We start from the raw sequence: 12,601 nt of genomic DNA on the forward strand, positions 1-12,601 counted from the left end.
AAGAAGATGAAAAAAGAAAACGCGGGGCTGCCGGAGCAGCTCCGCGCGCAAAAATGAAGCTTATAAGCTGGAACTGCCGTGGGTTGGGGAATGCCTCGGCAGTTCGAGGGCTTCTGGATCTCCAGAAGCGTGAATCCCCAGACATTCTCTTTGTCTGAGACAAAAATGGACTGGAGGAGAATAGAAAAATTTCGCTGGTGGTTACAAATGCCAAATCTAGTGGGGAAGGACTGTATGGGCTGCAGTGGTGGTCTTGCTCTGTTCTGGAGAAGAGATGTAGATTTAACCTTGATGAGTATTTCAAAATATCACATGGATGCTGTGGTGAAGGAGGAGGATGGACATGTATGGCGTCTTACTGGGATTTATGGGGAGCCAAAAGCAGAAGAGGAGAAAACATGGCGATTGATGCGAATATTGAATAATTTGTACAAGAAACCATGGCTGTGTTTTGGAGATTTTAATGAAATTCTTTTTGGGTATGAGAAGGAAGGGGGGCAGCCTAGGGCTGCATCATGCATGGAGCGATTCAGAAACACTTTGGAGGATTGTGGCCTTGAAGATCTGGGATGTGAGGGCGACATGTTTACTTGGAGGAATAATCATCATAAGGCAGCAAGATATATTAAAGAAAGGCTTGATAGAGCTGTTGCATGTAATGAATGGAGAGGTATCTTTCCTCTTGTGCGTGTTATTAATGGTGATCCACGAAATTCAGATCATAGGCCAATAATTGTCACTGTAAAGGTTAGGGAGGGTGGCGAGATATTTTCCTCCACGAGTTGGTAGGGAGACTCGAGAGACTTCGTTACGCTATCGTGGCGCCCCTGTCCTTCCGGCTTCAATATGACAATATGTATTTCTTCGGTCTCAAAATAATTACACATTTAAAATTTGAAATTTATTTCATAAAAATTACTATTTCGACTCAGCTATCATAAAAAAAAAGAGTATTGGAAGTTTTTTTAAAAAAGACAAGACAATATTCGAATTCTTCTCACAAAAAACAAGACAATATGTAGATCCTACTCCCTCCGTCTCAGAATATAAGTATTTGTTGACTTTTGCTGATCACGTTTGATCATTCGTTTTATTCAAAAAATTTATGAAAATGTAAAAATAATTATGATATACTTAAAATATATACGATGATAAAACATGTTATAACAAAATAAATAATATTTTCACAAATTTTTTGAATAAGACGAATGGTCAAAGGTGAATCATAGAAGTCGATAAATGCTTATATTTTGTGACGGAGGGAGTACTCAAAAAAGACAAGAGGTATTATAGTAATTTCACACTATATATCGATTTGCGTGTTCGGTGTGTTCGGTCTTAGACGTGCAAATATCGGGACGGAGGGGGTTACCTGGCGCTCATGTGTCGGCGTGACGACTTGCGAGTGGAGACGACCTCTGTTGCTCGCCGGTCCAAGTCGTCTGCTCTGTGGCACCGCGACGTACGGCTCCGCTATCCTCCTTCCGCACTCGCAGCCTCGCCCAACTCCTGCCCCTAGCTCGTCTTCCCGGCCGGCCTGCTGCGCCACCGCAGCTCGATCGCCTAGGCGCAACGGGAAGTGATCGTTTTGCTGAATCCATCGTCGAGGCAGAGCACGCGAATCCATTTGCGGCCTTGGAGTTGGATCTATCTATTCCCGTCGGCTCGATGGCCACAGCCACGGTACTACACGATTTGCAGTTCTTTTGTTGCTCCGTCGTCCGATCCAAGGTTGCTGATCGTGTCTGTGCTCTGACGACCGCAGAGGATTGAGCTGAGACTGAAAATGGACTTGCCCGACGACAGGCAGAAGAAGAAGGCGCTCAAAGCACTCTCCACCTTCTCTGGTACGGGTACCACTCCCTCCTCTTTCTGTTTTCTCTGTCATCCAGTTTTTTCTTCTTCTTTTTTTGTGCGAATTCGTTGGCTGACGAGGACAAGCGCAACTCGCTGCAACGCAACCTCAGGTATCGACTCCATCGCCATGGACAGCAGGGCGCACAAGATGACGGTCATCGGCTGCGTCGATCCCGTGGACGTCGTGTGCATGCTGCGAAAGCTCCGGTTCGCGGTGCGCATCGTCACCGTCCGTCCGTCCGAGGAGCCACCTCCTAAAATGGAGCCTTCGCCACCACCTCCTAAAATGGAGCCTTCGCCGTCCGGTGTGCATGTCGTTTTTCAGTCGGGTTACACTCCAGACCTCAGTCGCCCAGGGGGCGTTCGCAAAGAGAAAAAAGATTATTACACTCCAGTGGAGTTTACACTCGAGTTCTTAAACCTTATCACAAATAATTTTTCTGAAGAGCGCATAATTGATCGTGGTAGGTATGGAGCAATTTACAAGGTAAACACGATTGCTTCTTGTATCTTTCATTTCAAAGTAACAACGACACCACTAGTATAAACTACAAACCATGTACTGTATGAACAAGACGTTTTATTAACAGGGAGTAAGGGACAACGGGGAATGCGTTGCGGTGAAGAAGCTTAATCTGAAACCAGGGCTTGAAGGGGAAGAATTTATAAACGAGTTTAATAAACTTGAGGATCCAACACCGGAACATCACCCGGTTAGTTGGTCACTGCCATCATATAGAACAAGTGCCTGTTGAGCACAACGGAGAATATGTTTCTGCTACAGTGGAAGAAAGAGCTCTATGCTTCGAATACTTGGAGGGAAGCCTTGACAAGCATCTTTCTAGTATGATTATTCTCCACTTTCCGCATTTTTAAAAATAATTAAAATGATCCCTAAACTTTACATTGCTAATTGCACTCTGTTTATTTGTACAGATGAACCATGTGGGGTCCCTTGGTACATATGTTACAGAATAATTAGGGGAATTTGCGAGGGTTTACATTACCTTCACAAGGGACTCGAGCATCCTATTTACCATCTGGACTTAAAACCAACGAACATTTTTCTGGATCGGGACATGAATCCCCGAATTGGCGGTTTTGGTTTATCACTCTTTGATTCACTAGAAACCAACAACATATCAGAAGATATGGAAACGAGGTTACTTAACATCCATCAGGAGTAATATATATGCTTATTCTTAACTGCTTGTGAAATATACATATTTTTTGGTACCATGCAGTGTGTACATGCCACCAGAATTCATCAATAAACAGCAAATCGCACCGAAGTTCGACATATTCAGTTTAGGTGTTATAATCATACAAATAATGGCAGGAACGGAGAGTTACTCCAAATGTGCAGATACTCCACCCGAAGAATTTGTTCAGCTCGTAAGGAAAAATCCTATATTATGTAGCATAATCATTTTTCAATGTTATTAGTTTGTGTCTCACCTTTAGGCATTGTTGCTGGCATTATGTTTTCAAATTCTGCAGGTTCATGACTTATGGGAAAAAAGGACGCCAGAAATAAGTTGGAGACATACTTCTCGTGAAGTTAGAGCATGCATCGAAATAGCATTAAAATGTGTGAAGTCTGATCGAGTGATGAGACCCACTATGACTGAGATTCTAGATAAACTGAAAAAGATCTATATTGCTGATTGCTCTTCTATAAATCAGCTTTATAGGAAAAGGGAGTTCACGCTCGATTTTTAGAACGTATTACAAATAAGTTTTCTGAGCAGAACATCGTTGGCCGTGGTGCGTATGGAGTTATTTACAAGGTGCGTACAATTATTACTTTCATCTTCTATTATAGTCCATCTGTCACAAATTATTAGTTGTTTTGGCTCTTCAAAGTGCGTAGTTTTTTTTATTATGAATCTAGATATATGTTATGTCTAGGTGCATAACAAAATCTATGTATTAGAAAGCCAAAAACGACTAATAATTTGGGACAGGAAGTATTTTCCAAATAGCACCATCGTTAACTACAAGAATCCATGTTCCATAACAACAAGAGATGTTCAACAGGGAGTACTGGACAATGGGGAAGAGATTGCTGTCAAGAAGCTTCACCAAATGTTGTGGATTGACAACGAACAATTTAAGAATGAGCTTAATAATCTTATGAGGGTCAAACACAAAAATATCGTCCGGTTAGTTGGTTACTGCCACAATATAGCACACATTCTTGTTGAGTACAAAGGAGAACTTGTTTCTGCTAGGGTGGAGCAAAGAGCTCTTTGCTTGGAATACTTGCAGGGAGGAAGCCTTGACAACCATATTTCCGGTATGATTCTGCTATACTTAGACCTAACTTACATTAAGATTTCCTACAACATATAAACGACTACGAAAATTGGGGAAACATGGTCAATTTACTCGTAGATGGACCTACATAAATGATTCATTGTTGGGCTTGTCTTCTCCCCCGATGGCTTAGCTTATTAATTCCTCTCTGGATGGCGAGGCTGGGCTGGATGGATTGGGACTAGGGATTGCAATTTTCCTTAGGGGCCGTTTGGATATTCTCACTTTGGAGGAATTAAAATATACTTAATAAACTAGGCTATTTGACTTAGAATTTGATCCACCACTTTCCAGCCATTTTTCAAAGTTTAGAAATAAGTCTATCCTAAGTTCTTAGGGTGGGAGATGGAATTTGATTCTATACACCACCAAGCTATGTTTCAATTCCATAACTTATAGTATTGGCTCAGAAATATAGCACATAAGTATCTCCCTCATATGACCAACAATAGTATACAAATATATTTTATATATTTTCATATTAGCTTAATAGATTTGTGTCTAAATTATAACTATTGGAATGGAATTCAATTCCAAGGTTCCAAACGGGGCCTTAGTGAGATTGGGATCCTTGGAAACCCGACCCAAATAGAGATCCTTAGTTGTTTTTAAGTACTTAAGGATGTTCTTACAATTATCCTTTGAGATTCACCAAATTTGTTTGATAGCTACTCATAACACTTTGAGCATATGAGATATTTGGGTATGTGCAAAGCATGGCATACATGATGGGTCTAATAACTGAAGCATAAAGAATCACACACACACTTTGTTGCTAATATGGTGTAGTAGGACATTTGTGTCTTGCAAAGAGTAATACCATGTGATTGGCAGTAAACATTTCTTAGAATCTTGCATATTGGACCATTTCAATATCTCGGCAATGTACTTGTTTGGCTTAATCAAATTGGCCTTTTTATCTACCCCTATAAATCTTTATGCCCAAAATGTACGCCACCTCTTTTCAATTTTTTATTGAGAAACTCTTTCTTAATGATAACTTAATAGCCTCAAGCATTAGAATATCACTTTTCACCAACAATATCATCCACATATAGGACTAGAAATACAAGCATGATCCCACTAGCCTTCTTCTAAACACAATGTTTTCATTTTTTATAAAACTAAACCCTTTGATCAATTTATCAAAACAAATTTTGGAACCCCAAGATGCTTGTTTTAATCAATAGATGGACTTCTTACGCTAGCATATTTTTTCAATATCTTTAGGATCGGCAAAACCTTTCATGTTATGTCATATACACATACATCCTCACTTATGTAATATGTTATTTATTATTTTTGTAGATGATGCCTGCAGACTTGACTGGGACACGTGTTACAAAATAATCAAAGGAATTTGTGAGGGTTTAGATTACCTTCATAATGGATCTGATGGCCGCATTTACCATCTCGACTTGAAACCCTCAAATATATTGTTGGATAAAGACATGGTGCCAAAAATTGGTGATTTTGGTTTGTCAAGACTCTTTGATTCGATACAAACCTATATGACACAATCCCAAGATGTTACCGGAACACGGTAAGTTAATGATTCATAGAGATAATTAATCAACTTATTTTATTAAGTTTTCACAAATATAACTGCATTTGATTCAATGCAGTGGATACATGCCACCAGAATACATCAACAAACAGACAATCAGTCAGAAGTTTGACGTTTTCAGTCTAGGTGTCATAATCATACAAATGATGGCAGGAAAGGAGGGCTACTTCGACTGTGTAGACACACCTCCCGAAGAATTTATTAAGCTTGTAAGAACAAGGAACCAATATCATGGAAACCATTCGTTTTCACAGTTTATTGTAAGTAACCAGTGTATATGCAAGCCTTTTTTCATCATTATGTTTCAATGGTGCAGGTACATGGAAACTGGCGTAAGAGGCTGCTGCAGTCATCAACAGTGTCGTATCATGCATCTCAAGAAGTCAGAACATGCATCGAAATGGCGTTAAGATGTGTGGAGACCGATAGAGCACAAAGGCCTACTATAACCCAGATTGTTAATGAACTGAATAACATTGGTGCTGCTAAAAGTTCGCCAGTGGATCAGGTATGCATTTCACCCATCAGTGGATGATATATTTTCTCGATGATTTGCCTTCTATCTGTAGGTTAGTAGCCATCAGGGACTACGTGGCTAGCTATCTAGGACAAATGTATACAATAAAATGTTCAATAAAATATATTTAGTGTAAAATATGCTCATGCTCGAAATACAACTGATAAAGTAGAGTTCAAATTTAAATAAAATGTGTGTAGAAATGAATTACATCTGTAGTAATTAGATAATCAGACATGCATACATGTTTTCTTCTTGCTGCAATAATTGTATGTACAGTTTTCCTGTTATATTGAGGCCTAATGGTTTATATTTTTACTTATTCACTAGCGTGCACTCTTTTCTCAAATATTTTGCTGGATTATTTAGTACACTTGGGTATCAGCATGACACATACATTAATTGATTAATTTGTGCACAATATTACCTGTAAGACATGATTATTATTCCATCTTCTAGCTTCCAAATTGCAGGTCGTTGTAGCTTTGTTTATTAGATATACAATTTTAGTTATATATCTAGACATAGTGTATATTGAGATGCGTGAAAAATAACTATATATCTAAAAAAGCAAAAGTACCTATAATCTGGAATGGATTATGTGGGAATTCCTAGAATTTTTCTCTTTTTATAGAATACACTATTTTTTCTATAATGAAGAGATTACTTCATTTAGACCTTTTGGAATTTAGCCATTCTCGCGGTTCTGTACGCATGAACAATATAAAGATTTTTTTATTTAATAGCCTGATAATTCATTGCATGCACAATTCTCCAAATACTAATTAATAAGGACACACATCGATCTGCAGACTAAACAGAGCATGTTTGGATTTTTTTTTATATCCAGTTCGTGTACTGCTTGAACTGTGCTTGATATGGATCTTTTTCTTCTTTCTTTCCAATATGATATGCTTAACATGATTCGTAATTTGTTTCTTTTAGACTCATTATTTTTCATAACCCTACATTAATTCGTATGTTCTCTGCATATTGCGAAACTAACCGCTACTAACTTGTTGTCAAATGAACGGAAGAAATTCTGAAAGTAAATCAACGGAAACATATTAGTGTAAAAGTTTGTAGAAACAAAAAGATAGAAATATATTAGTGCAAATTTTGTACAAAGAAAAGATATAATTTCTGGAAAGACCATTCTTCAAAAGTAAAGTTCGGACAGTGTTCATAGTGATTTCAAATCTTCAAGTTTTTTATTATCATATTCATATTTGTCATTAGTTTACCAATTAGTATTTTAGTAGCCTTTTTTTAGCCAAGCATGTCTTTTATGTGGTGTAATTGCACTCAGTCGCAAATTCTTTAGTACAGTACTTTATGACATAATTAGAAGAACAGTAATCTCACATTTTGCAATGCTTTTTTATAGTAGACCTACATTATTAAGGAGAAAAAAACTGAAGCAATATGATTGACTTTGCTATTCTCTTTTCTGTGTGGATATGTAAAGAATCTAAATATATTTTTTTCTAAATGTAGTGGCCTACCATAGTCAGCAGGGACGTGGAACGCCCCTATGTTCCTCATTCCAGGAACGTCGTTCTAGCGACAGGAATGCGGAAACATTTTCGTCTACGTCGTGTAAAAATTCATCTCAAGCACCGTACCACGTTCCGCTCAACCTGCTAATGGTCTGGGGTGAAATCAGTTTCAACAGTTTGGATTTCACCTGGTATGTTATTAGTTTGGTGGAAAATGGGTTAATTTTCTAAATAGTTTGGTTTGGTTTGGTTTGTTAGGAAATCTGGTTTGGAATGGTTTGGTCTGGACTTTAGTGAGTTGAAAGTCACGTCCTCGCGCAGACCTCAAGTCGTGCTCCCACCATGTGCCGTCGCGGCCGAGCCATGCTGTGGTGGGTCCTGGAAGTAGTGCCGACACGTCGATGGTTGAGGGACGCGATGGGGCTGTAGCTGGGTCCCACAGAGGAGTGGGCCCCCCAAGTTATTGAAGAACGTGCGTACCGAGGAGCAGCAACCAGCATCACGTACAGCAGTAGAGGAGGTAGAACTGTAGTAATGGGTTGGTAGATGTTGTATCCAGTTGACATCAGTTAATATTTACGGTTCAGTTTGGTTTTGGTTGAAAAAGATCGTCGTTTTGGTTTGGTTCAGTTTTTTACATATGCAGTTTGGTTCGGTGTGGTTGATTGGTGAGAAGAAAAAGAAATTAATTTGGTGTGGGTATGGGGCGGTTCTCAGACCATTAGCAGGTTGGGGTTCCGCGTTCCCGTTCCTCAGTCCCGACGTCTCTGGAACTTGGTGACTATGTGGCCTACAAACAAGTTGACTGCGTGGAGGACTTCAATATTGTTCACTCACTTCAAATATTGGTTACCCCTCTTAATTGCACTGGTGGTTGCCATATTTTTGGCGTGGCCTCAACTGTGTCCAGGTATTTACGTATTAGTTTTTGTTTAAAAAATATTTACATACTGTAGTTGATCAGGATTTGTTTGAATTTTTTTTTGCGAGGAGGATTTGTTTGAATACATGAGTATGTTGGCTTCAATTAATTTCCCTATGTTTGCACAGAGTCATGGTCCCGATAAACTTGACGTGGGTGCAGAACTCCTCCATCATCCAGGGACCCCAAAACAAAAAAGAAAAGAAAAAGCAACTGTGTCGACCAGGGTCATGCCACACTGTCGTGAAGGGAGGTGCCGAGGCGGTGCATCTATCTGGCAGCAGTGACGTCGTCGATGAATAGGCAGGACGACACAAACATATGACTAGGACATATGTCGGCATTGAGCGTACTTGCAGTGAAGTGAGCATCAAAAAGAGATTATGATTCAGACGTGTCTGGCATTAGAATCATCGGCACTTCACCTTCTTCGCCTCCCATGGACATGCTTTTAGTTTAAGCTCTTGACATTTTTGTTGGTGAGCGTCGATTATGTGAGCGTGTAGCGTGCGTCAACCATGTGTACTATAGTGTCTGATCTGATTTTCTCTCCATGAGGGGTTGAAGCCGGATACTTTTCTCTCCATGCTAGATGCTACTTTGGTTTGGCTCGTTAAGGAACCGAGCTAAATACTTGACTTGGCTCGGTAATATTTTCTAATGAGCCGAGCCGAGCCACTAACGAGTCAAGCCGAGCGAGCCACTGAGCCACGAGTTTTTTGTCCAGTCTTGCTCAGAACAACTGCAAATATATGGCATTCGCAAAATGATGCTTCTACGGGCTACAGCAATGCTTCCTTCTCAAAAGATGCTGAGACTGCACATCGATCAGGTGAAGTTGGGATATACTTTTACGTCCCATAATACTACTATATACTATTGTCTCTACTATATACTACTGTCTGAAAAGGACTCGTATGTAAAGATCGTACGATCTAGATTTATTCTATGCTACTAAATGTTGATTAGTGGTATGAGGCAGTGGTCCTGTTTGGTTTGCGCTACGCTAAGAACTGTAGCAACTTTGACCGCTAATTAAGAATATTAAATGAAGGTAGTTTACAAAACCAACTTCAGAAACTCTGTGCTAGGAACCCTGAAGAACCTAATGAGACCATCGACCGCATGATTAGAGTATGGTTACTGTAGCATCGCTGTAGCCAATCATGGATTAATTACTGTTATTAGATTCGTCGCGAAAAGTTACACTCATCCCTAAAAAAATTTTGCAAATAAATTTTATTTAGTACTCCATGCGTGCAAAAAAAAAATCTGTGCTAGGAAGTAGCATCAAGAAACCAAACAAGGCCAGTATAGCTAGGTAGTATAGGTAGTATGAGCATAAGATGGGAAAGATTATTATCCCTATTTATTTTTTAATATCATTATTTCAAATTTACATTAATATAATTCTTTTTCAAATTTACATCTCTATCTCTTTATCTTTATCTTTTTTTCCTTTCTATCCCTTCACTTCTGTTCTCTGATACTCCTCTTTCTAGTGCCCGCGCCGGACTCACCGCCGGGGAGACGGCACGTACCGCATGTCGCCGTCATGAAGTCCCCCCCCCCCCCCCCCACCCCACCCCACATGCTAGCACCTCTAGCCACCGGGGAGTCGCGTCCGCACGGCCCGCTGCTCGCCGCCGGGGATTCAGATCGGAGCCCCGCTTGGCGGTCGACTCCTTGGCGGCGGTGGGTAGGTTGAACACGGATGGGAACGGGCGGGAAAATTTCTCAACTATTTCTATTTCTGAATTTTATTACGGAAAACAGGAACGGGAGTGGAATAGTCAAAAACTGGAGCGAAAACGGGATATACAGGTTACGAAAACGGGCGGAAACTGAAAAATTTACCGAAATACATTATTATTTAATCACCATTCACCTTGTATGAATATAACACTATACACTCTTTTGCACAAACGATTTTTTAAAAAATATGATCAATATTTCATGTTTCCTATGATTAAATCATGAAGTACACCGATTGATGTTGAGGAACAAGAAAGGACGTATGGTGTGCCAATTAAATTTTAACCATATTGTATAAATACGGGACTAATACGGAATCATCCCGACTAAAAACGTGATTATGCAAATACGGACGGGATACACCCCTTCCCTCTTCTTGTCCTATTTCTATATTTTTTTGTAAATACAAAAACGAACTAGATAAATATAGAAATACAGGTGGAACGCGTCCGTCCTTTTTCATCCTTAGTGGCCCCCACCCCCGCGATCCGTTGCCTCAGGCTGGGATGGCGGCGCGGCTCGGGGATTTATATCTTCCAGCAGGGATGGCGTCCAGTACTCGCGGGGGAAGGCGGCGTCCAGCATATCGGCCCCTCCCTGCGCCCCATCACCGTCCCTTTCCTGGCGGCCGGCCTCCCCGGCGCGCGCAGCCTGAGGATTTCACCTCCCACATGTCGTTCACCTTCCGGGTGCTGCCCAGCCACCCCAACCTGCAGGAAGACAAGTAGCTAGGCTGCTGAATCCTGTTAAGCTCTGCAGTACGCACCTGCATCTTCTAGCTTGCATTTCATCGTTCAGTGTCGGCTCTGTATCTTTCTTTTCATCTCAATCTTGATGAACAATGCTGTCAGGCAGTTACTTCGATGTGGTCGTCTGCGTCTAGTTTAACTTTCGTAAGCTAATGCCAGTCCATGTCATAAAGATGCCAGGATTGGCCAGCGCATCTGGCAAATCCTTGAAGTTGAAGATCAGGTAGCCCGAGACCGCCAAGCTCGACTTGCCAGGGCCAAGTGACCAACCGGACACAGTTTCAGTGCCCCTCCATAGAAATGCTCGACGGCACTTGTCGATAATTATCTTCAAATTACCGTTGCATATCCGTCAACCGAAGCACTGAACGGGCAATGCATGCATCAGGGCTGGCCCTGAGAGAGCGCGGACGGAATCGCCGATTCGCCACCTGCTTGTCATGCCAATTTAATTTTTTATATTTTTATATTTAATGAGGGCCTCCATTAATTTTTCACACGGGACCACCAAAAAGTCAGGGCCGACCTTGGCATGCATATATATACATACAGGCAGACAGCAACAGGTCTTCTCCAGTTAGGACATACACGAACATGACGAACACGCTCGATCACCTGCAGACGAGACCTGGAGAACACCTTCTTGTCTTGCAGACTCTCTGTAGACGGGTCTTTAACCTGCGGAGGGTCTCATTTGGTTTTTTCAAATAACTGTCATATCAAATATTCGGATATCAATTCGAATGTTCAGATATTAACATAATATAAAACTAATTACATAAGTTATAGTTAGAGCTCTAGATGATTAGAGTAGCAATTAGTGGTCAAATTATATGAATTAATTAGATTTAATAGATTGGTCTCATGATTAAGTCACGATTTATGAAATTAATTTTGTAATAAACCTTTATTTAGTACTCCTAATTGATATTTAGCCGTGACGAAGGGACTTATCACTTAAATTGAAAAAAAGCAAACGAGTCCTAAGCTTTAGCCGTACGCTTTGCTTGTCACTAGCTAGATCTTCAGTCAATCCCTTTTCAAACCAAAAAAAGGATCTTCAGTCAGTCCACTGCAGCTTCATTCAGAGTTCTGTCCATCACCGATTAAACAGGCACGCTGCACAGTGCTCACAGCCATGGAATTAGCTTAAGCGTGATGGGTGCTCCCATTTGCGCGTCTTTCTTTTTTTATTTTGCTTAAAGTTGGCCACAGGCCCACAAACATGGGAGGTGCACGCATGTTCATATTCCAGAAACAACTGCGAACCCCGGAAGATAACTCATAGTCACCCTTGATTTTATCTTTTTTTTTTTGAAATGCCGTCCTCTTCTCTCTTTTTTTTCCTTTGACGCCTCTTATCTGGGTACAGCTGTAGCATCTGTTCATACACGCACGCACGCACCGCCCTACATA

At 40.6% G+C, this 12,601-nt stretch overlaps 1 pseudogene; it reads left to right on the top strand.

Moving 5' to 3' along the window:
- Window positions 1–1,339: 1,339 nt before the first annotated feature.
- On the top strand, window positions 1,340–9,267 carry LOC120707174 (annotated as a pseudogene).
- The last annotated feature ends 3,334 nt before the right edge of the window (window positions 9,268–12,601 follow it).

The sequence above is a fragment of the Panicum virgatum genome, chromosome 5K (assembly GCF_016808335.1).
Source record: "Panicum virgatum strain AP13 chromosome 5K, P.virgatum_v5, whole genome shotgun sequence".
Taxonomy (NCBI): domain Eukaryota; kingdom Viridiplantae; phylum Streptophyta; class Magnoliopsida; order Poales; family Poaceae; genus Panicum; species Panicum virgatum.